Source organism: Oncorhynchus keta, chromosome 1 (assembly GCF_023373465.1).
Source record: "Oncorhynchus keta strain PuntledgeMale-10-30-2019 chromosome 1, Oket_V2, whole genome shotgun sequence".
NCBI lineage: Eukaryota > Metazoa > Chordata > Actinopteri > Salmoniformes > Salmonidae > Oncorhynchus > Oncorhynchus keta.
In genome coordinates, this window is record NC_068421.1 from 70197271 (window position 1) to 70223100 (window position 25830).

At 44.3% G+C, this 25830-nt stretch overlaps 1 pseudogene; it reads right to left on the reverse strand.

Annotated features, from left to right (window-relative positions):
- Window positions 1-565: 565 nt before the first annotated feature.
- The window catches only part of LOC118392209 (PR domain zinc finger protein 5-like), a 57584-nt pseudogene continuing 32319 nt past the window's right edge, over window positions 566-25830 (reverse strand).

The window sequence follows — 25830 nt, forward strand, 5'->3', positions numbered from 1 at the left end:
ATTGATTTATTGATTGATTTTACACCATATCCACATAAACAAGCACCCAAACACAGAAAATAGACATACCGACTGTTGGTTTTATAAACCGGAGTGTGATTTTGAAGAGACTGACTGTCAAACATGACAGGATTTATAGCCACTTCAACAGCACCGCAGCCTATTTGATGACAAGTTTAGAGAGACTTCCAGCTCAAGCATCCAACTGCCATTCAGGAGATTCTCACAGACTCAGTAAATCCAACAAACCAATGCCTTTGAGCATCAGCAGTGGATGAGTTTGCGAAATGAGTCCGAGTGAGTCCCTCTATAGAGAGTAGAGCAAACATCAGAGAGACTCTTTAGTGGGTGGCTTTAGATCAGGTGGTGATCAGAGTGATGACTGTGGCCTCTGAAAAAAGCAATTAAATTACCTCAGGCTCCCAGCAGACTCCCAGCCAACCCAAGAATAAGGGTTAAATTAACAACAACAAAGTCAACCATTTTAACCAACTCTCAAAGCGTTTCCGAAATTCCCCAACGTCAACAGTTAACCAACACGCACTTAGAATGGACAGAGTAAATGTCCGTTTTGTAGGTAATGAGGCTTTTATGAAGTAAAAACATGGAAGTGTGATGTGAAATATTCACAGTTTGAGATGAACAGTAAAAGACAGGGAATGTGTAACAGTCTGTGGAATACAGGAAGGCTATGGTCTGGTCATTTAAAATCTACAGAGAAACAAACATAACTGCACCATCCATTAAATACATTTCCCATTTAACATACAGGATTACAAAAACAGGAGTGTAAACACAAAGAAACTACTTGATCCCTCAGAATATGAAATAACCATAAAAAAAAAACATTCTTCTTTTGACAAACTGTAACAGTAACTTTGACAATGGTAATGCATTGCATTTCCAGGCAATGCGTTGGCTGGAGGAAGGGAGTAGGCTGGCTGTGTTTGGTAAACATCTTTGGCCTGGAAACTCTTTGGAAAGTTTGTACCTGGTCACAATAGTTGTGGCAGAGTAAGACAACTGAGCAGAGGTGGTAAAGGCACTGTATGGTTGGCATGAGGTGGGAACCTAGAAGCAGACTGTGGGGTAGAGACTTTTTGAACTAGGCTAGTTATTGTATTGTGCTGTATAGTCTGGAAATGTCAATCCCAAACTTTCATATCAAAATTAAATTGAATGTAAATGGCAAACAGGGAGAACATGGCAGTTTGGAAGCAGATCAGAACTGTGTGGGTCTTGTGCCTCATCCAAAAATCCCTGTGAATTGAATATCTAATGTTCATACTCCATAATTCATACGTACAGGATTTGTTTCAATATTTAAATGTATCTTTTCCATATTCTGCATTTGCATATACAGTATTTAATAGCAATAAACACTGCTTATTGCTACATATGAAATGCATAGCAAGTCATCCTGTATGTATAACACTGTAAATATAGTATACTGTATCTTTATCTTTAGTAAACTGTCTCAAATAGATGGGTTCCTTAGCCCTCGGTCTCTCCGTGAACGTTCTCCATGTGCACTTTGAGGTAGTCATTCCTGGTGAACTTCTTATGGCACAGCGAGCACTCTGCCATGGGCGTGTTGGAGTTGTGGGTCAGCTTGTGCCTGCTCAGCATCTTCTTCAGACTGAACGACAGATCACACACCTACAGAGGAGAGAGAAGTGTGTTAGTTAGCTCTGTTAGAGATGGCAATTATCACACCTTTAATACGGTACATACACATCTCTGTTTTAGTAGGTCTCTGACGGATCATATTGAATTAAATAATAATAATAATATATGCCATTTAGCTGACGCTTTTATCCAAAGCGATTACAGTCATGTGTGCATACATTCTATTGGGTGGTCCCGGGAATCGTACCCTGGCGTTAAACTCTACCAACTGAGCCACAGAAGGACCATTCAGTCCTAAACTAAAGGACTATGCTGGAGAGGAATATTAAGCTATCAAATCCCCATTATGAGTGCAGCCAGCTAATTGAACCAATCACATGAGAGAAGGTTTCAAGGCAGAACTCATATTTTCCCAGTAAAGCAAGGAGGAAATAAATTAAAGATCCATCACAAATTATACATTTTACACCCTACAAATGACTCCATCTCAAACTATCAATCATATTAATCCTGCATTGGCATGAGCACAGCAGTTCCCCACATGGACTCAGGCTTCCCAGTATGTCTTCTTCACACTCAAATACTGTATCCTCCATTCAAAATACAAACCATGGAGAAGTACCCTAAAGTCCAGCTGCGGAGAAACTTCAGCTTCCTGTGACCAAGTGTGTGAGTGTTTCTGTGACCGAGTGTTTCTGTGACACACACACACACACACACACACACACACACACACACACACACACACACACACACACACACACACACACACACACACACACACACACACACACACACACACACACAGAGACACACAGACACACACACACACACACACACACACACACACACACACACACACACACACACACACACACACACACACACACACACACACACACACACACACACAGACACACACCACTTGGAGTAATGTTTAGAGTCCAGAATAAGGTGGTTTGAGACTCACATCTCACTGGAAGGGTTTCTCTCCGGTGTGGGTCCTCATGTGTTCGTCCAGACCTCTCTTCTGACTGAAGGCCTTGTTACACTCGCTGCATTTGTATGGCTTCTCCTGCAGGGACACACAGACAAATACACACTTTACAGACAGATCACCTCTCAACACACAGCTAATCTGTATACCATGGGTCGGCAACAGGCGGCCTACGGGCCAAAAAAATCCCGCAAATGTTGATTTTTATAAACTTTATAAATCACCAAGGATTCAGCCAAAAAGGAGTTTAATTTTAGAAATCTATTACCAAGTATCCACCCCCCCAAAAAATATGTGATCGTGTCTCAATGAAATGATTTTATTTGAAAATCTGAATCTAGCTGCCTACCCCTGCTGTTTACTGTACACAAATACTGAAACACAAATTAACTCTCTCACACATGGAAGAAACATGGATAACATTTAGCATCCCAAAAAAGTACCAACACACACACACTCTCATATCCTCTCACTTCACACCCCGCCGCTCCCCAGTGAGTTTATGAAGATATGAAATGAGAAGTTGTACAGCACCTGCAGTAGGGAAGAAATGAACAGCGTAGGAACACATCCTTTTTTATTTTGTTTTTGGATCCCTAATGAACACATGGAATCCTAAGGAACACATGGAATCCTAAGGAACACATGGAATCCTAAGGAACACATGGAATCCTAAGGAACACATGGAATCCTAAGGAACACATGGAATCCTAAGGAACACATGGAATCCTAAGGAACACATGGAATCCTAAGGAACACATGGAATCCTAAGGAACACATGGAATCCTAAGGAACACATGGAATCCTAAGGAACACATGGAATCCTAAGGAACACATGGAATCCTAAGGAACACATGGATCCCTAAGGAACACATGGATCCCTAAGGAACACATGGATCCCTAAGGAACACATGGAATCCTAAGGAACACATGGATCCCTAAGGAACACATGGAATCTTAAGGAACACATGGAATCCTAAGGAACACATGGACAAAGTGGCATAGTTAAAGTGGCTAGTGATACATGTATTACATAAGGATGCAGTAGATGATATAGAGTACAGTATATACGTATACATATGAGATGAATAATGTAGGGTATGTAAACATTATATTAGGTAGCATTGTTTAAAGTGGCTAGTGATATATTTTACATCATTTCCCATCAATTCCCATTATTAAAGTGGCTGGAGTTGAGTCAGTGTGTTGGCAGCAGCCACTCAATGTTAGTGGTGGCTGTTTAACAGTCTGATGGCCTTGAGATAGAAGCTGTTTTTCAGTCTCTCGGTCACAGCTTTGATGCACCTGTACTGACCTCGCCTTCTGGATGATAGCAGGGTGAACAGGCAGTGGCTCGGGTGGTTGTTGTCCTTGATGATCTTTATGGCCTTCCTGTGACATCGGGTGGTGTAGGTGTCCTGGAGGGCAGGTAGATTGCCCCCGGTGATGCGTTGTGCAGACCTCACTACCCTCTGGAGAGCCTTACGGTTGTGGGCGGAGCAGTTGCCGTGCCAGGCGGTGATACAGCCCGACAGGATGCTCTCGATTGTGCATCTGTAGAAGTTAGTGAGTGCTTTTGGTGACAAGCCGAATTTCTTCAGCCTCCTGAGGTTGAAGAGGCGCTGCTGCGCCTTCTTCACCATGCTGTCTGTGTGGGTGGACCAATTCAGTTTGTCTGTGATGTGTACGCCGAGGAACTTAAAACTTACTACCCTCTCCACTACTGTTCCATCGATGTGGATAGGGGGGTGTTCCCTCTGCTGTTGCTTGAAGTCCACAATCATCTCCTTAGTTTTGTTGACGTTGAGTGTGAGGTTATTTTCCTGACACCACACTCCGAGGGCCCTCACCTCCTCCCTGTAGGCCGTCTCGTCGTTGTTGGTAATCAAGCCTACCACTGTTGTGTCGTCCGCAAACTTGATGATTGAGTTGGAGGCGTGCGTGGCCACGCAGTCGTGGGTGAACAGGGAGTACAGGAGAGGGCTCAGAACGCACCCTTGTGGGGCCCCAGTGTTGAGGATCAGCGGGGTGGAGATGTTGTTGCCTACCCTCACCACCTGGGGGCGGCCCGTCAGGAAGTCCAGTACCCAGTTGCACAGGGCGGGGTCGAGACCCAGGGTCTCGAGCTTGATGACGAGCTTGGAGGGCACTATGGTGTTAAATGCCGAGCTGTAGTCGATGAACAGCATTCTCACATAGGTATTCCTCTTGTCCAGATGGGTTAGGGCAGTGTGCAGTATGGTTGAGATTGCATCGTCTGTGGACCTATTTGGGCAGTAAGCAAATTGGAGTGGGTCTAGGGTGTCAGGTAGGGTGGAGGTGATATGGTCCTTGACTAGTCTCTCAAAGCACTTCATGATGACAGAAGTGAGTGCTACGGGGCGGTAGTCGTTTAGCTCAGTTACCTTAGCTTTCTTGGGAACAGGAACAATGGTGGCCCTCTTGAAGCATGTGGGAACAACAGACTGGGATAGGGATTGACTGTATATGTCCGTAAACACACCAGCCAGCTGGTCTGCGCATGCTCTGAGGGCGCGGCTGGGGATGCCGTCTGGGCCTGCAACATTGCGAGGGTTAACACGTTTAAATGCTTTCCTCACGTCGGTTGCAGTGAAGGAGAGTCCGCATGTTTTAGTTGCGGGCAGTGTCAGTGGCACTGTATTGTCCTCAAAGCGGGCAAAAAAGTTATTTAGTCTGCCTGGGAACAAGACATCCTGGTCCGTGACGGTGCTGGTTTTCTTTTTGTAATCCGTGATTGACTGTAGACCACATACCTCTTGTGTCTGAGCCGTTGAATTGAGATTCTACTTTGTCTCTATACTGACGCTTAGCTTGTTTGATTGCCTTGCGGAGGGAATAGTTACACTGTTTGTATTCGGTCATGTTTCCAGTCACCTTGCCCTGATTAAAAGCAGTGGTTCGCGCTTTCAGTTTCACGCGAATGCTGCCATCAATCCACGGTTTCTGGTTTGGGAATGTTTTAATCGTTGCTATGGGAACGACATCTTCAACGCACGTTCTAATGAACTCGCACACCGAATCAGCGTATTCGTCAATGTTGTCGTCTGACGCAATACGGAACATATCCCAGTCCACGTGATGGAAGCAGTCTTGGAGTGTGGAATCAGATTGGTCGGACCAGCGTTGAACAGACCTGAGCGCGGGAGCTTCTTGTTTTAGTTTCTGTCTGTAGGCAGGGATCAACAAAATGGAGTCGTGGTCAGCTTTTCCGAAAGGAGGGCGGGGCAGGGCCTTATATGCGTCGCGGAAGTTGGAATAGCAATGATCCAAGGTTTTTCCAGCCCTGGTTGCGCAATCGATATGCTGATCAAATTTAGGGAGTCGTTTTCAGATTAGCCTTGTTAAAATCCCCAGCTACAATGAATGCAGCCTCCGGATATATGGATTCCAGTTTGCAAAGAGTCAAATAAAGTTCGTTCAGAGCCATGGATCCCTAAGGAACACATGGATCCCTAAGGAACACATGGATCCTCTAAAGCTTAAGCAAAACATGGCACAGAAAAGCCCTTTGAACATATACAGTATCAGTGCACTGGCTCACAGGGGCTGTAGAATATCACTCCTGTCTCCACACCTCATCAGTTTACCAAATAACTTTTCCTCTGTGCCTTTCAGAGGCCTGTCTGGGTGTCACTCAAAAGCAGTTATCGCTCTGTGGGTGTGTTATTGTGTGTGTGTGTGTGTGTTTCTCAATCTAGTTGTGTGTGAAATATTTTTGACACTTGAAAGCTTAGTTAGAGTTAAATAATAAGCACAGAGATAGCAAGACTTCTTGTTTGGGTGTCAGTCTTTGACAAGACTCACTGATAGCGAAATCTCTACCCATTTATGGATCAGTCGTCAAGGGTACGGGGTGAATGCAGGACGTTAGGGTCCTGGGAATAGGGCTATCATGTGGGAGGGACACATTTAGTGCCCAGAGACACAGGATACAAAAGGAGGTACAGATCAGGTTCAATGCACATGTCTGCATGATTATGTTTGTGTGTGTGAGTGAGAAAGAAACATAGAGACACCTAACATAGAGACTAGAGACACCTAACATAGAGACTAGAGACACCTAACATAGAGACTAGAGACACCTGACATAGAGACACCTAACATAGAGACACCTAACATAGAGACACCTAACATAGAGACTAGAGACACCTGACATAGAGACTAGAGACACCTAACATAGAGACGAGAGACACCTAACATAGAGACACCTAACATAGAGACACCTATGGGGGTGTGTGAGAAACTTGGGTGTGGAGGCCAAACCAGAACATAATTGACAGTCTGTGTATTGTAAAATCTGCTAGTTTAACAGGTATTGCTTTTCTAATAAAGTATCACTTTCCCACTTTGGGGAAATCTTCCCCCCTGAATGACATACAAAACCCCCCAAAAAGGGTTAAAGTTCAGAGTTCAGGAAACACATGGATGTAGAGGGGTGATGTGGAGGACCCAGAATGCATCACTCTGGCCCCAGTAACATCTAACATCTGTACCTGGTGACCTCTGCTCTTCAGCAGCTGTCCACCCTAGTGACCTTTGACCTGACCCTCTGACTGGCTGGCCTCTGAATCTGGCCCCTCAGGAGTCAGTAGGGTTATGAATGGAGGGATAAAGCTCTGTTTATTTACACAGAGAGGCAGCAGGATCACATTTCATATCAAACGTGTGGTCAATGGTCATCTCTAAACCAACATGGCATGTCCTCATCTTCTGTTACCCAATACAACATGAAACCCTTGCCCCTACACCCCTAGGCACTTCGTATAGCTCTGAAAGGATTGGAGAGGTATTAGCTATATGATGATAATTCACCTCCAGCCTACCAGAGGGCAAAGTGGAGCACCTGCCATATTTCTCATACCCATTTCAACTGGTCTGATTACTTAATGCTGTGATTAACCAATCAGAGACTGCTATACTGGATCAATAGGAGACAGCTGAAACTGACCAATGGAAAAGTATTACAGTAAAACCCTTTTAGAGGTTTTCAAACAGAAAACAGAGGTACTTGGGAGATTATGTTGGAACTATCAGAACTCTAGGCCAAAGTCAAACAAAACAGGCACCCCCACAGAGAGAACAAGTGGAATCAGTGTGTTTACAGTCAGATCACTCTTGTCACATCACAGAACCTTAAAGAGATTAATAAAAATCTCTGACTAGGCAACATGTCAGCAGCTTTATAGGAATCACATGTATTCTCGTTGTTGCAGATGGTTTGGTATGTGGGACAAACACACAATCCTAAATAGGTCCATCTCTAAACTATACATTAACACTGAGCTGGAGCTCCTTCAGCCAAATGACATTGTTCTGCTGAGTATTGATGTCATCGTCCAGCTCTCTGCTGTGTATCACAGCTCGGCCCATATTTCACTACTGCAGTCACCGTGCACTGAGCAAAGACAGAGCCGGGAACTCACAAAGCCATGTCTCAATTCAAACATTAACATTTCATCAAGTCCTCTCTAGAGAATTGGAGCTGATAGGAGTTTCCCGGTCCCGCCAGCTGCCTGTTTCCACTGTACCGTTTCAGGCCAGAAGCTTTACACTGTACCTGCAGCACAGGTTCAAAGGGTGCAATTCAATGGTTTGTGCTTGAGCAAACAGGAAAGGTACTTGAAACATGTCAACAAAACCCTCAGGCCGTACCCATATGAATTAATGATCATGTTAAAAGTCATAAATAAATACTGTATATATGAATATACAGCCCCATATGGCTATAACCACAAACACAAACACACACTTCAACACACATAGCTCATGGAAAGCTGTGAAGTGGTGGAGAACATCAGTGGGTAGAGAAGTAGTGCAGAGGCACAGGCAGGAAATGACCTAATGAGAGACCAGTGTGGCCATGCCCTTCCTCTTACAACACTGAGCTCCGAGTCAGGTTACACATACGGTGCATTTGGAAAGTATACCTTCCCTTTTTCCACATATTGTTAAGTTACACTCTTATTCTAAAATTGAAAAAATATATATATAATCTAACTACACAATACCCCAAAATTACAAAGCGAAAGCAGGTTTTTCCCCAAAAAAATTAAATACAAAACAAAAGTATTTACATAAGTATTCAGACCCTTTGCAATGAGACTTGATATTGAGCTCAGGTGCATCCTGTTTCCATTGATCATCCTTGAGATGTTTCTACAACTTGGTTGGAGTCCAACTGTGGTAAATTCAATTGACTGGACATGATTTGGAAAGGCACACACCTGTCTATATAAGGTCCCACAGTTGACAGTGCATGTCAGAGCAAAAACCAAGCCATGAGGTCGAAGGAATTGTCCGTAGAGCTCCAAGACAGGATTGTGTCGAGGCACAGATCTGGGGAGAAGGGCTTTGCTCCGGGAGGGGACCAAGAACCCGATGGTCACTCTGACAGAGCTCTAGAGTTCCTCTGTGGAGAAGGGAAAACGTTTCAGAAGGACATCCATCTCAACAGCACTCCACCAAATCAGGCCTTTATGGTTGAGTGGCCAGACAGCGAAGCTCCTCATCCAACCTGACAGAGCTTGAGAGGTTCTGCAGAGAAGAATGGGAGAAAATCCCCAAGTACAGGTGTGCCAAGCTTGTAGTGTCATAAGCAAGAAGACTATAGGCTGTAATCGCTGCCAAAGGTGCTTCAACAAAGTACTTAGTAAAGGATCTGAATTCTTATGTAAATGTGTATTAAGTTGTTTTATTTGCTTTGTCATTATGAGGTATTGTGTGTAGATTGATGAGGGAAAAAAACAATTGAATCCATTTTAGAATTAGGCCGTAACGTGACAAAATGTGGAAAAAGTCAAGGGGTCTGAATACTTTGCAAATGCACTGTACATGCTCATCATATCAACACCAACGATACCTGTCATGTTCTCCGCTCGTATACATTCAGGTACCCAATGACTGTCTTTCAATAAGACTGTATGTGATTGATATGAGATGTGGATGTATTCTAGTCTACCATCTACAGCTCTAAGTAGTCTTCACTATCCTCCCAGTCTTAAAGAAATTCACTGTGGGAGCAGCCTAAGTGAGGGTCCTGGCATCACCACATTGGAAATAAGACCTTCAGCATTCATGACTGCAGAACTAGACCAACTAGAACCTGCTTGGCGGCCTGACAGAGGTGTGTGAACCTCTATTCCTGGGTGGGTTACGTTCTACAGCTTGGCTGAGCACTGAGCAGATCAACCAAAGCTTAGTACTGGAGATGGAGAGATAAGACTTTACGGACACAGAGGAGTTGGTATCTCAGGAAATACTCAACACACACACACTCGCAAAAACAGTAGCGTGTGCAGATTTTCCTACATCTATAAAAAGAGAAAAGTATGCTTCAGGATATTTCATGTGACTTATTGAATAGATCATAACTCATGTTGCGGTCAGAAGTTATTTCCTAATGGCCAGCTGGTTTAGAGGTTAAAAACCCCCGTCAAAGAAAACAGCTCCAAAATGTCACTGCTATTCCCTGGCTTTCATGACAGTTTCCTTTTACTCACATACATAAAGACATACACACGCGACCACACACACACACACACACACACACACACACACACACACACACACACACACACACACACACACACACACACACACACACACACACACACACACACACACACACACACACACACACACACACAGTGCTGTGGGAGGTGGAGGGAAATGCAATAATTTCCATGCGGGCAGGGTAACACCAACACCTCAAACTGTTCCTGGAACAAAAAGAGGGAGGAGTGTAGGAAGAGTGGGTGTGGAGACTTACCCGGGAGTGTGTGCGGATGTGCATCTTCAGACCATCATTCTTGCTGAATGCTTTGTCACAGTACGGGCGCTGGTATGGGCGCTCACCTAGGGAGAAAACAGAAGGATCAACACACATCAGAGAGAAGGAAACATAAGAAATGGCCCAGAGCATACTACAAAGACAGTGTACAGATGCTTTTAATTAGTTAAGATAAGTAGTTAAGACATATATTTGTCTACACACTAGGCAGTAGGCAACAAACTCCTTGAAACACAAAATACTATATGATGATCAAACATTAGACATACAGTACATACAGTGCCTTAAGAAAGTATTCATACCCCTTAAGTTATTCCACATTTTGTTGTGTTACAGACTGAATTCAAAATTAATTAAATATTATTTTCTCACCCATCTACAACAACCCATAACGACAAAGTGAAAACATGTTTTTAGACATTTTTGCAAATGTATTGAAAATTAAATACAGACATATCTCATTTACATAAATATTCACACCCCAAATAGAGCAGATCTGAGCTTTAAAATAAGAATTGGAGGTATAAAGAAAGGGAGGGAGAAAAACTAACTAAGTGCTGCGAACGGCCACACACAGAGCCGGGCCTCCAGCTCTATGCAGCACCACAGAGAGAGCGGAGGAGGTCCACTCTGCCACTGAGCCTCCTGCTAGCTGGAGCATAAATCTGTTTCTTCTGAAGGCCCCTCTTCTCCCTCCAGCCATGCTGCCTCTGATGTGTTTCTGATGCACTTCCGTGCAGGGAAACTCTTCTTCTCCAGGATGTAGGTCCTCACAGGAACTATCGACGATGGGATTCTATGGGTCTCAGGTTTGGGGTCGAGGTTATTTTAATGTAGATGTGTTCTGAGAAGACCTTCATTGTCCAATGATGAAGCAAAGCAAACAGAACCCCCCCCACAAGCCTTCTCAGAATCAGATGAGTAAAATACCACTTCATCTTAATAAATGTAACACACATCTGCCTAGAGTTTAATCTGAGAAAAGTATTATTATTAGTCGTGTGAGAAAAGCCCCCACAATCAGTAGTACCGCTTGTCACGTGAAAGACCAAAGTCAAAGAGTAAGGACAATCCATTAGGTGTGTGAACGTTAAAACATTTAAACCAAATTGAATCGTTAACATTAAGAAAAAATCCCAAATTGAAATTGCAGTGCAGTTATCACAAAACTACCACTAATAGGTCCCGATCATCATCATAAAGGGGAGAATTGTAACATATAGGCCAACCAAACGCAACAATGGTGTAACGTTAGTAAAAGTGGATGCATCTTTCAAATGATTTGCCAGGGATATAAAGCTCTCCACAAATCATCGTCATTAAAATGTGGGGGAAAAAGCGCTGATTACAGGAATGATTGCAGTTGATAAGCAGCCAATGTCAGTGGCCTACTATAGTTGATAAGCAGCCAATGTCAGTGGCCTACTATAGTTGATAAGCAGCCAATGTCAGTGGCCTACTATAGTTGATAAGCAGCCAATGTCAGTGGCCTACTATAGTTGATAAGCAGCCAATGTCAGTGGCCTACTATAGTTGATAAGCAGCCAATGTCAGTGGCCTACTATAGTTGATAAGCAGCCAATGTCAGTAGCCTACTATAGTTGATAAGCAGCCAATGTCAGTGGCCTACTATAGTTGATAAGCAGTCAATGTCAGTGGCCTACTATAGTTGATAAGCAGCCAATGTCAGTGGCCTACTATAGTTGATAAGCAGCCAATGTCAGTGGCCTACTATAGTTGATAAGCAGTCAATGTCAGTGGCCTACTATAGATGATAAGCAGCCAATGTCAGTGGCCTACTATAGTTGATAAGCAGCCAATGTCAGTGGCCTACTATAGTTGATAAGCAGCCAATGTCAGTGGCCTACTATAGTTGATAAGCAGCCAATGTCAGTGGCCTACTATAGATGATAAGCAGCCAATGTCAGTGGCCTACTATAGTTGATAAGCAGCCAATGTCAGTGGCCTACTATAGTTGATAAGCAGCCAATGTCAGTGGCCTACTATAGTTGATAAGCAGCCAATGTCAGTGGCCTACTATAGCCTACTACTATAGTTGATAAGCAGCCAATGTCCGTGGCCTACTATAGTTGATAAGCAGTGTCAGTGGCCTACTATAGTTGATAAGCAGTGTCAGTGGCCTACTATAGTTGATAAGCAGCCAATGTCAGTGGCCTACTATAGTTGATAAGCAGTCAATGTCAGTGGCCTACTATAGATGATAAGCAGCCAATGTCAGTGGCCTACTATAGTTGATAAGCAGCCAATAGTTGATAAGCAGCCAATGTCAGTGGCCTACTATAGTTGATAAGCAGCCAATGTCAGTGGCCTACTATAGTTGATAAGCAGCCAATGTCAGTGGCCTACTATAGTTGATAAGCAGCCAATGTCAGTGGCCTACTATAGTTGATAAGCAGCCAATGTCAGTGGCCTACTATAGTTGATAATGCAGCCTAATAGTCAGTGGCCTACTATAGTTGATAAGCAGCCAATGTCAGTAGCCTACTATAGTTGATAAGCAGCCATTGTCAGTGGCCTACTATAGTTGATAAGCAGCCATTGTCAGTGGCCTACAGTACTATAGTTGATAAGCAGCCATTGTCAGTGGCCTGTCAGTACTATAGTTGATAAGCAGCCAATGTCAGTGGCCTACTATAGTTGATAAGCAGCCAAGTGGTGGCCTACTATAGTTGATAAGCAGTCAATGTCAGTGGCCTACTATAGTTGATAAGCAGCCAATGTCAGTGGCCTACTATAGTTGATAAGCAGCCAATGTCAGTGGCCTACTATAGTTGATAAGCAGCCAATGTCAGTGGCCTACTATAGTTGATAAGCAGCCAATGTCAGTGGCCTACTATAGTTGATAAGCAGCCAATGTCAGTGGCCTACTATAGTTGATAAGCAGCCAATGTCAGTGGCCTACTATAGTTGATAAGCAGCCAATGTCAGTGGCCTACTATAGTTGATAAGCAGCCAATGTCAGTGGCCTACTATAGTTGATAAGCAGTCAATGTCAGTGGCCTACTATAGTTGATAAGCAGCCAATGTCAGTGGCCTACTATAGTTGATAAGCAGCCAATGTCAGTGGCCTACTATAGTTGATAAGCAGCCAATGTCAGTGGCCTACTATAGTTGATAAGCAGCCAATGTCAGTGGTTGATAAGCAGCCAATGTCAGTGGCCTACTATAGTTGATAAGCAGCCAATGTCAGTGGCCTACTATAGTTGATAAGCAGCCAATGTCAGTGGCCTACTATAGTTGATAAGCAGCCAATGTCAGTGGCCTACTATAGTTGATAAGCAGCAGTCAATGTCAGTGGCCAATGTCAGTGGCCTACTATAGTTGATAAGCAGCCAATGTCAGTGGCCTACTATAGTTGATAAGCAGTCAATGTCAGTGGCCTACTATAGTTGATAAGCAGCCAATGTCAGTGGCCTACTATAGTTGATAAGCAGCCAATGTCAGTGGCCTACTATAGTTGATAAGCAGCCAATGTCAGTGGCCTACTATAGTTGATAAGCAGTCAATGTCAGTGGCCTACTATAGTTGATAAGCAGCCAATGTCAGTGGCCTACTATAGTTGATAAGCAGCCAATGTCAGTGGCCTACTATAGTTGATAAGCAGCCAATGTCAGTAGCCTACTATAGTTGATAAGCAGCCAATGTCAGTGGCCTACTATAGTTGATAAGCAGCCAATGTCAGTGGCCTACTATAGTTGATAAGCAGCCATTGTCAGTGGTGGCCTACTATAGTTGATAAGCAGTCAGTGGCCTAATGTCAGTGTCAGTGGCCTACTATAGTTGATAAGCAGCCATTGTCAGTGGCCTACTATAGTTGATAAGCAGTCAATGTCAGTGGCCTACTATAGTTGATAAGCAGCCAATGTCAGTGGCCTACTATAGTTGATAAGCAGCCAATGTTAGTGGCCTACTATAGTTGATAAGCAGCCAATGTCCGTGGCCTACTATAGTTGATAAGCAGCCAATGTCAGTGGCCTACTATAGTTGATAAGCAGCCAATGTCAGTGGCCTACTATAGTTGATAAGCAGCCAATGTCAGTGGCCTACTATAGTTGATAAGCAGCCAATGTCAGTGGCCTACTATAGTTGATAAGCAGCCAATGTCAGTGGCCTACTATAGTTGATAAGCAGCCAATGTCAGTGGCCTACTATAGTTGATAAGCAGCCAATGTCAGTGGCCTACTATAGTTGATATGCAGCCAATGTCAGTGGCCTACTATAGTTGATAAGTGGCCTACTATAGCAGCCAATATAGTCAGTGGCCTACTATAGATGATAAGCAGTCAATGTCAGTGGCCTACTATAGTTGATAAGCAGCCAATGTCAGTGGCCTACTATAGTTGATAAGCCAATGTCAGTCAATGTCAGTGGCCTACTATAGTTGATAAGCAGCCAATGTCAGTGGCCTACTATAGTTGATAAGCAGCCAATGTCAGTGGCCTACTAGCCAATAGTGGCCTACTGATAAAGCAGCCAATGTCAGTGGCCTACTATAGTTGATAAGCAGCCAATGTCAGTGGCCTACCATAGTTGATAAGCAGCCAATGTCAGTGGCCTACTATAGTTGATAAGCAGCCAATGTCAGTGGCCTACTATAGTTGATAAGCAGCCAATGTCAGTGGCCTACTATAGTTGATAAGCAGTCAATGTCAGTGGCCTACTATAGTTGATAAGCAGCCAATGTCAGTGGCAGTGGCCTACTATAGTTGATAAGCAGCCAATGTCAGTGGCCTACTATAGTTGATAAGCAGCCAATGTCAGTGGCCTACTATAGTTGATAAGCAGCCAATGTCAGTGGCCTACTATAGTTGATAAGCAGCCAATGTCAGTGGCCTACTATAGTTGATAAGCAGCCAATGTCATGATAAGCAGTCAATGCCCTATATACAGCCAATCATAAGCAGCCAATGTGGCCTACTATAGTCGATAAGCAGCCAATGTCAGTGGCCTACTATAGTTGATAAGCAGCCAATGTCAGTGGCCTACTATAGTTGATAAGCAGCCAATGTCAGTGGCCTATTGTAGTTGATAAGCAGTCAATGTCAGTGGCCTACTATAGTTGATAAGCAGCCAATGTCAGTAGCCTACTATAGTTGATAAGCAGCCAATGTCAGTGGCCTACTATAGTTGATAAGCAGCCAATGTCCGTGGCCTACTATAGTTGATAAGCAGTCAATGTCAGTGGCCTACTATAGTTGATTAGCAGCCAATGTCCGTGGCCTACTATAGTTGATAAGCAGCCAATGTCAGTGGCCTACTATAGTTGATAAGCAGCCAATGTCAGTGGCCTACTATAGTTGATAAGCAGCCAGTGGCCTACTATAGTTGATAAGCAGTGTCAGTGGCCTACTATAGTTGATAAGCAGCCAATGTCCGTGGCCTACTATAGTTGATAAGCAGCCAATGTCCGATAAGGCCTCACTATATAGTTGATAAGCAGCCAATGTCCGTGGCCTACTATAGTTGATAAGCAGCCAATGTCAGTGGCCTCCTATAATTGATAAGCAGCCAATGTCAGTGGCCTACTATAGTTGATGAGCAGCCAATGTCAGTGGCCTACTATAGTTGCAAGGTCATTTGCTAAATAGAGGACTGCAAGTTCCATTTGACACGCGACTCGAGCTACTGAAACAGGTGCGTCTTTCTCATCAATATCGCTTTTCACCATTTACTCCCGTTTCAACAGGGTGTTATTCACTACATAATGGGAGTTGAGACATAGTGTCCACATCACTAAGGAATTAACATGGTCCACACACACCAACACAGCCGTGAAGAAGGCACGACAACATCTCTTCTCCCTCAGGAGGCTGAACAGATTTGTCATGGACCCTCAGATTCTCAAAAGATTCTACAGCTACACCATTATGAGCATCTTGAGTGGCTGCATCACCGCTTGGTATGGAAACTGCCTGGCATTCATCTACAAGGTGCTACAGAGGGTAGGGCATACGGCCCAGTACATCACTGGGGCCGAGCTCTCTGCCATCCAGGACCTCTATACCAGGCGGTTTCAGAGGAAGGCCTTAAAAATTGTCAAAGACTGTTCTCTCTGCAACTGCACGGTAAGTAGTAATGATGCACCAAGTCTGGAACCAACAGGACCCTGAACAGCTTCTATCCCCAAGTCATAAGACTGCTAAGTAGTTAACCAAATAGCTACCTGGACTACCTGCATTGACCCCTTTGGCATTCACTCTTTTGACTCATCGCATTCGCTGCTGCTACTGCCTATTATCTATCCTGTTGGCTAGTCACTTTACCCATATCCAAACTCTTCAGGACCCTGTCTTTCAAAGATAATTTGTAAAAATCCAAATAACTTCACAGATCTTCATTGTAAAGGGTTTAAACACGGTTTCCCATGATTGTTCAATGAACCATAAACAATTAATGAACATACACCTTTAGAACGGTCGTTAACACACTAACAGCTTACAGACGGTAGGCAATTAGGTCACAGTTATGAAAATTTAGGACACTGAAGAGGCCTTTCTACTGACTCTGAAAAACAAAAAAAGAAAGATGCCCAGGGTCCCTGCTCATCTGTGTGAACGTGCCTTAGGCATGCTGCAAGGAGGTATGAGGACTGCAGATGTGGCCAGTGAAATAAATTGCAATGTCCGTACTGTGAGACGCCTATGACAGTGCTACAGGGAGACGGACAGCTGATCGTCCTCACAGTGGCAGACCACGTGTAACAACACCTGCACAGGATCGGTACAACCAAACATCACACCTTTGGGACAGGTACAGGATGGCAACAACAACTGCCCAAGTTACACCAGGAACGCACAATATCTACATCAGTGCTCAGACTGTCCGTAATAGGCTGAGAGAGGCTGGACTGAGGGCTTGTAGGCCTGTTGTAAGGCATGTCCTCACCAGACATCACCGGCAACAAGTCGCCTATGGGCACAAAACCTACCGTCGCTGGACCAGACAGGACTGGCAAAAAGGGCACTTCAGTGACGAGTCGCGGTTTTGGCTCACCAGGGGTAATGGTCTGATTTGCATTTATCGTAGAAGAAATTAGCGTTACACCGAGGTATGTACTCTGGAGCAGGATCGATTTGGAGGTGGAGGGTTCGTCATGGTCTGGGGCGGTGTGTCACAGTATCATCGGACTGAGCTTGTTGTCAATCTAAAAGCTGTGCGTTACAGGGAAGACATCCTCCTCCCTCATGTGGTACCCTTCTTGCAGGCTCATCCTGACATGACCCTCCAGCATGACAATGCCACCAGCCATACTGCTCGTTCTGTGCATGATTTCCTGCAAGACAGGAATGTCAGTGTTCTGCCATGGCCAGCGAAGAGCCCGGATCTCAATCCCATTGAGCACGTCTGGGCCCTGTTGGATCGGAGGGTGGGGACTACGGCCATTCCCCCCAGAAATGTCCAGGAACTTGCAGGTGCCTTGTGGAAGAGTGGGGTAACATCTCACAGCAAGAACTGGCAAATCTGGTGCAGTCCGTGAAGAGGAGATGCACTGCAGTACTTAATGCAGCTGGTGACCACACCAGATACTGACTGTTACTTTTGATTTTGACAGCCCCTTTGTTCAGGGACACATCATTCCATTTCTGTTAGTCACATGTCTGTGGAACTTGTTCAGTTTATGTCTCAGTTGTTGAATCTTGTTGCGTTCCATACAAATATTTACACGTTAAGTTTGCTGAAAATAAACGCAGTTGACAGTGAGAGGACGTTTCTTTTTTGCTGAGTTTATATATGTACCTATCTACCTCATACCCCTGCACACTGATAAATGGCTGGGCTGTTTTTTACAGGGAGGTTTTCCTCCACATTAGGAGCGTGTAACACTACATGACCAAAAGTATATGTATATGCTGTAGCATTAAGATTTCCCTTCACTGGAACTAAATGGCCTAGCCCGAACCATGAAAAACAGCCCCAGACCATTATTCCTCATCCACCAAACTTTACAGTTGGCACTATGCATTGGGGAAGGTAGTGTTCTCCTGGAATCCACCAAACTCAGATTCGTCCATCAGGACAGCCAGATGGTGAAGCGTGATTCATCACTCCACAGAGAATGTGGTTCCACTGCTCCACAGTCCAATGGCGGCGAGCTTTACACCACTCCAGCCGATACTTGGCATTGCGCATGGTGACCTTAGGCTTGTGCGGCTGCTCGACAATGGAAACCCATTTCATGAAGCTCCTGACAAACAGTTATTGTGCTGATGTTGCTTCCAGAGGCCGTTTGGAACTCGGTAGTGAGTGTCGCAACCATTTTTACACCCTACGCGCTTCAGCACTCGGCGGCCCCATTCTGTGAGCTTGTGCGGCTGAGCAGTTGTTGCTCCGAGACATTTCCACTTCACAATAACAGCACTTACAGTTGACAGGGACAGCTCTAGCAGGACAGAAATTTGACAAAATGACTTGCTGGAAAGGTGGCATTTTATGATGGTGCCACATTGAAAGTCACTGAGCCCTTCAGTACGGCCATTCTACTGCCAATGTTTGTCTATGGAGATTGCATGGCAGTGTGCTCAATTTTAAACACCTGTCAGCAATGGGTGTGGCTGAAATAGCCGAATCCACTAATTTGAAGGGGTGTCCACATACCTTTCTATATATAGTGTCCTTCCATCCCGGGTCACCCTTATTTTATGACATTTTCTTATTGTTTTAATAGTAAAAAAAAATGTTTAAATGTAAAGAAAAAGTATCTATTTGTCACATCCCTACAACCCATAGACAGGCTGGCCTGGCCCAGTGTAGCTGAGCTGAGCCTGGGCCCAATGGATCAAAGGCAGGCCAGCCTAACTCCCTGAGTTCCTATCTGAGCACGCTCCGTGGCAAAGAGGATGTGACAGGCTGTCAGTCAAAGAGCCGGCAGACACGTGGATCTATTTACCCCTGAGCTGATCCTCAGCCCAGATAGCACAACCAGCGCTGATTACCAACCTATATATGGAAGATGAGGTAACCCATATAGATGCAAAGAAAACAACCGTTCCAAGGGACAATACAGTTATGTTATGTAGCTATGTTACTGGTTCTGAACTATTGAAGTCAGAGGCAGAATATTCCTTTCACAGAAGCTCACAGTAAGTTATTGTTAACTACACCTCAACAGTCACGACCAGGTAACACAAGGAAACACCAAGGTATGAAACTAAAGACAGTGAAATTTGGCTAATTTCTGGGCAGAATGAGTCCCTTCTGAACAAGAGCTGCTCCTGCTGGTGTTAATGGAGCCGATCCAGGGGGAGACGTGAAACAGCTAAATGTTAACTTAATAAAACACCGCCTTAAGAGGGATAAAGATGACTCTGTGTGTGTGTGTCCTTGCGGGTACAAAAATCTAATTTCTCATTCATTTTGTTGTAGCATAATTTCTCTTTAGTGACTAATTGTCAAAGAGAAAAAGATAGTTTATTTAATCAGATATAAGGTTAATGACCTGAGTGTCCCAGAGAGATGGAGAGTTAACATGCAGGAATGCTTATTCAATCAGAGGAACCACAACCACCCAGAGAGAGAAAGAGTACACAGCAGAGAAATATCACCCAAAACAAACATTTAGCTCTGTTTGGGTCTATTTCACCACAGACACAACTTAGACAGGTTTTAAACTGAGCTTCCAGGTGAATGTCATTCAAACACTATTCCTGTCGGTCTTCTATTACCAGACTTCATTGGGAGTGGACTAGCCCGCAAGGCTGCATCCTTTACAGATTCACTCATTTTCTGGGGAGGAAAAAAAATATTTGTCATGTTTCAGAGTGTCAAATCTGTTTAAGTTTCCTCTAACTCAAGGGTGGGATTTTACTGGTTTGTTTTCATTTGTGTCTGTGTGTCTGCCCATTTCTTCCAACCCAGTACATTTTTATTTAAACCAGGCTGCCTATCACTTTGCTGTCCTTTTAATTTTTTTTACTTAACCTTTATTTAACTAGGCAAGTCAGTTAAGAACAAATTCTTATTTACAATGACGGCCTACATCGGCCAAACGCCGGACGATGCTGGGCCAATTGTGTGCCGCCCTATGGGACTCCCAATCACAGCCGGTTGTGATACAGCCTGAATTCAAACCAGGGTGTCTGTATTGACGCCTCTGGCACTGAGTGCCTTAGAACACTGCGCCACTCAGGAGACCCAAACCCTATAAACCAGGAGTGGCCACAGAGGTAGAATGGGCGCACCAGACCGTCCTGTCTTATCCATCCAACATATAGCTTGTAAAGGGTTAACAACAGGCCTCATATACAGTGTGGAATGATCACACATTCAGAAACACATTCAGAAACATGAGCAGAGGGCAGCTCAAAATCACATCCCCCGATAAAGTCCCTGTTCTGCTCAATTTCAGCCTCTAGGATGTCTTTGTAGACAAACAGGAAAATCGGAGTCCCAGATGTGCCATCTCTCACAGAGGAGAGAGAATCTGTCTGTTATGTAGCATGATGGGGTATCAGGGTAAGGCTGGGCCATTCCTTGAGGAGCCCTAGAGAAGGCATTTGTGTGTTCTAATATGGTTGATACAGTGTGGTAGCGTGCTCTGACTGCCTCTGCTCTGCGGCTTGAAGCGCATCCCTCTCGGTAGGGGCAGAGGAGCAGTATAAACTGATATACTGTACAGACACCCACACTCTGCAAACGGAGCATTAGTCCTCATCATTGTTAACAGGAGGGTACAATGTGGTCACTAGGATCAAACTTACGTAAATGTTCAGTAACATTATCCTCCTTCCACAGTTGACTGACACACAACCCCAACCCTTTGGCACCCCTCACACCAAACCAGACCAGCTCTCTCTAACACACGCCTGATGACCAGAATACCCCAAAAAGATCAGCTCAATCCTTTACAGGATACAAACATGGACCAGAACCAATAGCGATCATTTCAGGAATAATTTCCTTGGGGTGACATGGTTCATATGAGAGGCGCTATGTCCTTTCAGTTGAACAGTAATGTAACTGGAAACCATCCACTTATTATCTAGATTGTTGGGGATTATGTGGTGAGGCTGGGCTCTGTGTGGTGGAGATGGTAACTGATTTAGTATGCGCTGAAATGGGACACCATCTCTCTGTGACCCTGGGTGTCTCTCTGCCACCCACCCCCCACTGTGCTCCTTACACCCCTTGTCTGCTAATCGATCCGTTTGGCACCCCTAACTGTGTGTGTGTGTGTGTGTGTGTGTGTGTGTGTGTGTGTGTGTGTGTGTGTGTGTGTGTGTGTGTGTGTGTGTGTGTGTGTGTGTGTGTGTGTGTGTGTGTGTGTGTGTGTGTGTGTGTGTGTGTGTGTGTCTGGTAAGCAGATGGTCTTGCTCGTCGCATGTCTGCCACACAGCGTTCGTGTTACGGAGAACGCTTTGTAGCTCCAGGCCCTAGTCTGAAAGACATTATCGCTGTCCATCAGAAATGTATTCCTGGCTTCCTCCAGTCCAGCAAGACACTGGCGCTCCCCGGCCCCTCTCTCTCTCTCTGCCTCTCTCTGCATGCCGGCAGGGGCCACTGAGGTAATGTGATATCGATCTGTTTTATCCGATAAGCAATTTGCCTTTGATCAGCCCCAGAAACACTCAACAACTTTACACTTGGCCTTGCCATTATGGCCAGGGCCTCCAAAGACTGCTCTACTTCCTCAAACATTTCTCTTAAACTGGCCCATGTGAGAGTACCTGTATCACAGAACTTCACGCCCTGCCCTCAGCTCTACCACACACCCACACACCACAATGATCCATACCCTCACCATACACCTTTTTCAGTGGAGGAGAGGAGGAGATGAGGAGAGAAACTTGTCTCTGGGACAAACTGTACTATTAGAATCAGGGGACCTCAGATATCAACATGACATCATGTCCCTACAGGCTTACAAAAACACAGAGACAAACAGCCATAAATAAGTGGTCCTCCAGTGTTTTGCAGAGGTCTGCCAGATGTACATTTGAACTGCATGTTGTGACCAGAGACACTACTGCATACTTAACAAATGTCAAGACACTGGTCTCCAGCAGAGTACATTTCCCTTAGAATTATCCATCGTTTTCAGTCCAGAAGACACAGAGCCACTCCTCGCTCTGGTCTGGACTCTCAGATGGAAACTCAAGACATCTGCTTCACTGTCTTTATAATGACAAACAGTACCATATCTTTACACACATCATGCAGAGGGATGGGTCATGGGTGGAATGACTCAAACATTTTACTTCTCTTGTATCTTGCACAGACACAGATTTTTTAAACTAAACTACCAATTAATCTCCATGTTTAACCAATAACTGCAAAGTTCACCATTTTAATGTACGTAGGTGGAGCCAATCTTACATTTGTAACCCTAAATATTGCAATTCCAGAAACGTAATCCAAAATATAAAATCTCACACAAAGAACTTCTCTGTTTAGAGACACTAAATAGTTGAACTGGGTAATTCCACAAGTGACAATTTGCGAGCGTTAAACTATGACATTTGCTATGATGTCAGTAACACTCATGCCACTGGGTTATGTAAACATTTCCTTTGGCGTAAGCACCTTGGTCAACCCCAGGACTACCATATAACATCACTGCACGCTGTAGAAAACTCACACTGACCAATTATCTATTTATGCTCATTTGCATTTACACCAGTTTTATGGCAAGATTAATCATCTGGTGAATTAATACTTAATATTCTCTGGAATCACCTGTAATGTCTCCACCCCCTTCCACTTTTCAATGTAGAATGGAAGGATTTCTGATTGGGACTTGGAGTTTGGTGGAGGATGTCCCCTGGATGCCCATGACATCACCCGCAGTACTCTGGGGAGAAGTGTATCACCCGCTCTGTCTGCCTGGAATAATGCTTGTGAATCAATCAACAGCTAAATTCCATGTTACTATGTGTTAGCCAAACAACATCCAAAATTAATGGGAGTTAATACATAACCAGAGTGTCCAGTGAAACAGTGATTACCAGTGTCCAGTGAAACAGTGATTACCAGTGTCCAGTGAAACTGTGATTACCAGTGTCCAGTGATACAGTGATTACCAGTGTCCAGTGAAACAGTGATTACCAGTGTCCAGTGATACAGTGATTACCAGTGTCCAGTGATACAGTGATTACCAGTGTCCAGTGAAACAGTGATTACCAGTGTCCAGTGAAACAGTGATTACCAGTGTCCAGTGATACAGTGATTACCAGTGTCAAGTGATACAGTGATTACCAGTGTCCAGTGATACAGTGATTACCAGTGTCCAGTGATACAGTGATTACCAGTGTCCAGTGAAACAGTGATTACCAGTGTCCAGTGATACAGTGATTACCAGTGTCCAGTGATACAGTGATTACCAGTGTCAAGTGATACAGTGATTACCAGTGTCCAGTGATATAGTGATTACCAGTGTCCCGTGATACAGTGATTACCAGTGTCCAGTGATACAGTGATTACCAGTGTCCAGTGATACAGTGATTACCAGTGTCCAGTGATACAGTGATTACCAGTGTCCAGTGAAACAGTGATTACCAGTGTCCAGTGATACAGTGAAACAGTGATTACCAGTGTCCAGTGAAACAGTGATTACCAGTGATACAGTGATTACCAGTGTCCAGTGAAACAGTGATTACCAGTGTCCAGTGAAACAGTGATTACCAGTGTCCAGTGAAACAGTGATTACCAGTGTCCAGTGAAACAGTGATTACCAGTGTCCAGTGAAACAGTGATTACCAGTGTCCAGTGAAACAGTGATTACCAGTGTCCAGTGAAACAGTGATTACCAGTGTCCAGTGATAACTGCTCCCAGGGGGAAAACACATGCTGTGACAAAACTTTGCAAATCATCCAGTGTGTTTATTGTTTATCAGGTAAATAAGTGAAGCTGTGCTGTTCCTGTGAAGGGACACTGGTAAATCAAAGAATACCAGGCTTTAACTTTTTACCATCTATAGAGGCTGTCAACATACAGGCCTTTGACCTCAGCTGGGGGCTTCCTTTAAGGAGATTATTGACAGGGAGAGATGCCACATTAAAGGTTTATTTACAGAACTAGCAGCCACATGAACAAAATGACACCTAGTAGTGTACAGAGACAGCACAAGTCTTTTACAAATGTCTTGTTTTTTTACACAGTTTGTTTTACAGGACATGATAAGTGTCCTTCCTTTTTAACTGTACTTAACAAAACCTAATAGACATGCAGAGAGGTCAAATGCCACTAGAAGGGAGATACTCTACCCCAATTAAAATACCCCCACTACTGGTTCAGTTCATACAGCATCATTTGTAAGCCCACACTATGCATTCCCTGTATAGTTCATGCATAATGCTACACTAATACTTCAAAGCTGTTCTGGAAATAACAGTATGTATGCCCAACAAATAACTCCTCAATGTAAGAGAAAAAAAAGTAGCCTTGTTGAGTTTTTTTAATGGGAATAACTCACACTTTTCCTCAACTTTCTTTACACAAGAAACAACAAAAGCTTGGTCAAGTGAGTTCTTGGCTATAGAATGAGAGGACAGATTTACAGCCAGGGTCAAGGGTCATCCCGCTGTATGCTTTCTTGGAGTGGTCTTTTCTCTCTCTTCTCTCCTCCCTCTTTTCTTTCTTTGAGGTGTCCCCTCCGCTCCCACCCCTCACGCTGCATTCCCCCACAGCCCCTCTCTTTGGTTTATTCTATATAAATACAAACAGCCTCATCCATGTTCCACACTGCCACACACACACACAAACCAGATACACACACTCACTCTTTATTTTGTGCCTTTGGAACCTATAGAGAGGGTGAGTAGAACTGAGCTAGCAATGAAATGGTTTCAGACTAAATCCTTAAAAAGCCCATGGAAAATCTTTTGTACTAAAAAGCTGCAAACACAATCTAGAGGTTAAGGGGATTGGGGAATGTTGGGAGCTACGTAGCCTGAGAGGATGTATGTGGCATGACTGGAGTGAGGATTCAATCTCACATACAGGGAAGACAAGAGGAGAACAGGAAAGATCGGTGGGGGAAGACAAGAGGAGAACAGGAAAGATCGGTGGGGGAAGACAAGAGGAGAACAGGAAAGATCGGTGGGGGAAGACAAGAGGAGAACAGGAAAGATCGGTGGGGGAAGACAAGAGGAGAACAGGAAAGATCGGTGGGGGAGAACAGGAAAGATCGGTGGGGAAGACAAGAGGAGAACAGGAAAGATCGGTGGGGGAAGACAAGAGGAGAACAGGAAAGATCAGACAAGAAAGAAAGATCGGTGGGGAAGACAAGAGGAGAACAGGAAAGATCGGTGGGGGAAGACAAGAGGAGAACAGGAAAGATCGGTGGGGGAAGACAAGAGGAGAACAGGAAAGATCGGTGGGGAAAGACAAGAGGAGAACAGGAAAGATCGGTGGGGAAGACAAGAGGAGAACAGGAAA